Genomic DNA, 3,171 nt, shown 5'->3' on the forward strand with positions numbered 1-3,171 from the left:
TATATATATGTATGTATGTATGTATATATATATATATATATATATGTATGTATATATATATATATATATATATATATATATATATATATATACGTATATATATATATATATATAAATATATACATATATATATATATATATATATATATATATATATATATATATACATATATTTATATATATATATGACCACGAAAACTATGAAAATATATCCCAAGAATCATGAAAAAAGTATACAAAGGACGTCATTAATATAATAAAAATCATTATAGTTTGATATTAGTAACCCCAAACAGCTTCATCCTAATGATATATAATGAGTCCCTCCATCTAACTCAATTCTCAGAAAATTAAGTATATATATCCAAGATACTATAGTCCATTTCTTTTAGAGAGGCATATTTGCACTGACTTGCAACGGTGCCCTTTTAGCTCGGAAAAGTTTCCTGATCGCTGATTGGTTGGACAAGATAATTCTAACCAATCAGCGATCAGGAAACTTTTCCGAGCTAAAAGGGCACCGTTGCGAGTCGGTGCAAATATGCGTCGCTAAAAGAAATGGACTGTAATTAGCCAATGAATACAAACAATATGAACAATATTAACAATATAGAAATATAAACATTATAAACAATGAACTCTAGAATTGAAATGGAGAAACGAAGATGTTAGAATTTTTCATCCTTTTTTTCAGTTTTGCCAAAAACATTTATAGAAATGTATGGATGAATGATGGGAAAAGTTGAAGTTAAAAAAAAAAAAAAAAAAAAGATATTTTTGACTGAGCTTACTGGATTATCTGCTATAATAATGAGTAAATATAAAAGATATTATTGAGGAAAATATAAAATATTTACTATATCAGACGTATTTTAGACTGTTTATAAGCAATCTACGTTTGTAGTGGCTGATGTGGTAACGTGTATTAATAGGTAAGTTAGTTGAGATTCCAGTAATCCATAAAATGACAGACCTCTGTCCTTTAGAGGTTTAAAGGTCGCTCATGAATGGCAGAGGCAAGGGACAGTGACATACTCGTAGATAATCATGAGGTCAAAAGGAATAGTAAATTGTAACATGATAACTTTTAATCACCTTGTTTATCTATATAAGAAAGTTCTCGTGGTGTTTACTAGACGATTACGGCAAGGTTTGACATCAAAATGTTAATCTGGGGCTGATTCAATCTAATCAAGGGCGTGAGATCCAATTTCGTTCCTTTATTACTGGAATGAATGGCGAGCGATTGTGACGCAGTTCCGGTAGGCTCTGCTGCTTCCTCCGATGCCTTAGATGACCGCGGAGGTAGCAGCACTAGGGGATTCAGCATTATGAAGCTTCATCTGTGGTGGATAATGTGGGAGGGTAGGCTGTGGCACCCTAGCAGTACCAGCTGAACTCGGTTGAGTCCCTTGTTAGGCTGGGAGGAACGTAGAGAGTAGAGGTCCCCTTTTTTGTTTTGTTTCATTTGTTGATGTCGGCTGCCCCCCAAAATTGTGGGAAGTGCCTTGGTATATGTATGTATGTATTACAGACTAGAACGGCTACGTGAAATAGAATAAAATATCTTTCATTTAATTTATGTGCAACCTAGACGACAACATTTTAGAACCTTTGAATTAAGTAAATAAATCGTATTTAATTAATTTTAAGAATACATAGCTACATGAAATTAAAAAACTCCTTTTTAATTTATGCAGAATATCATTGTCATCATATCCTCCTACACCTATTGACGCAAAGGGCCTCGTTAGGATTTCGCCAGTCGTCTCTATCTTGAGCTTTTAATTCAATACTTCTCCATTCATCATCCATACTGCGCGCTTCATAGTCCTCAGTCATGTAGGTCTGGTTCTTCCAACTCTTCTAGTGCCTTACGGAGCCCAACTAAATGTTTGGTGAAGTAATCTCTCTTTGAGAGTGCGAAGAGCATGCCCAAATCATCTCCTTCTACCGCTCATCATGATCTCATCCACATATGGCACTCGAGTAATCTCTCTTATTGTTTCAATTTTAATCCTTTCCTACCATTTAACTCCCAATATCCTTCTGAGGGCTTTGTTCTCAAATCTACTAAATCTACTAGAGATTTTTTCGTTGTCATTCCATGACTCATGTCCATAGAGTAACAACGATCTCACTAAACTAATATATAGTCTGATTTTTATATGTAATTTCAGGCCATTTGATTTCCAAATTTTACTTGACCTAGCCATTGTCTGATTTGCTTTTTTCAATCTTTCACTAAACTCTAGTTCTAAAGACACTGTATTGGAGATCGTAGTTCCTAAATACTTAAATGATTCTACCTCATTAATTCTTTCTCCTTCCAATGGTATTTCATAATCCATTGCATACTCCGTTCTCATCATCTCTGTCTTTCTTCTATTTACCTTCAGTCCAATCTCGAGTGATATTTCATGTATTCTGGTAAGCAACCATTGCAAATCCTGTGTTTTTCTGCTAATAAAGACAGCTTCATCAGCATACCCTAGGTCTGCTAAATTCCTATCACTAATCCAGTCCAATCCTTCACCGTCTCTGACTGTTCTACGCATTACAAAATCCATGAGGAGGATAAACAACATAGGTGACAACACATTCCCTTGGAGTACTCCACCGTTCAAAATCTTTAAATGAAGTGAAAAAATTGCATCTAACCCATTCTTCAGAAAGCATGGCTACATAAAACTAAATCGCGTAATTATCATTAAATCTATGCACAAACAAGACGACAAAATTTACGGTTAAGACAAATTCCTGGTCGGTGTTAGAAAAAAAGCATTGATTTATCCCAATCTTTCGTTCACAGATATTTTCTCCCAAAACTTCTGCGCCGTCTTCTTTCTCTTCTTATCTGTTTTCCTCGCAGCACCTTTGGCCCCCAGATAATTTATCTAGGGTCTTCCGACATTTCTTCCTCCTTCGATTCTTTTCTTAAAAATAAAATATCTCTATGATTTCTTTACTTCTTTTCTTCGTGAATATTGCTTTTTTTTTTTGCTGTGCTGTATGTAAAAGGAGTGTGTACATACGTTCATGAATACAGTGATTGTGATTGCACTTGTACACACACTCATAGATACACAGATTAATTATTAGTTAAATCATTTTATTTCATATTGTTTTAGAATGTCCTTTTTAAATATTTAATCAACTATGTTTTAACTT

Source organism: Palaemon carinicauda, chromosome 24 (assembly GCF_036898095.1).
Source record: "Palaemon carinicauda isolate YSFRI2023 chromosome 24, ASM3689809v2, whole genome shotgun sequence".
Lineage (NCBI taxonomy): Eukaryota > Metazoa > Arthropoda > Malacostraca > Decapoda > Palaemonidae > Palaemon > Palaemon carinicauda.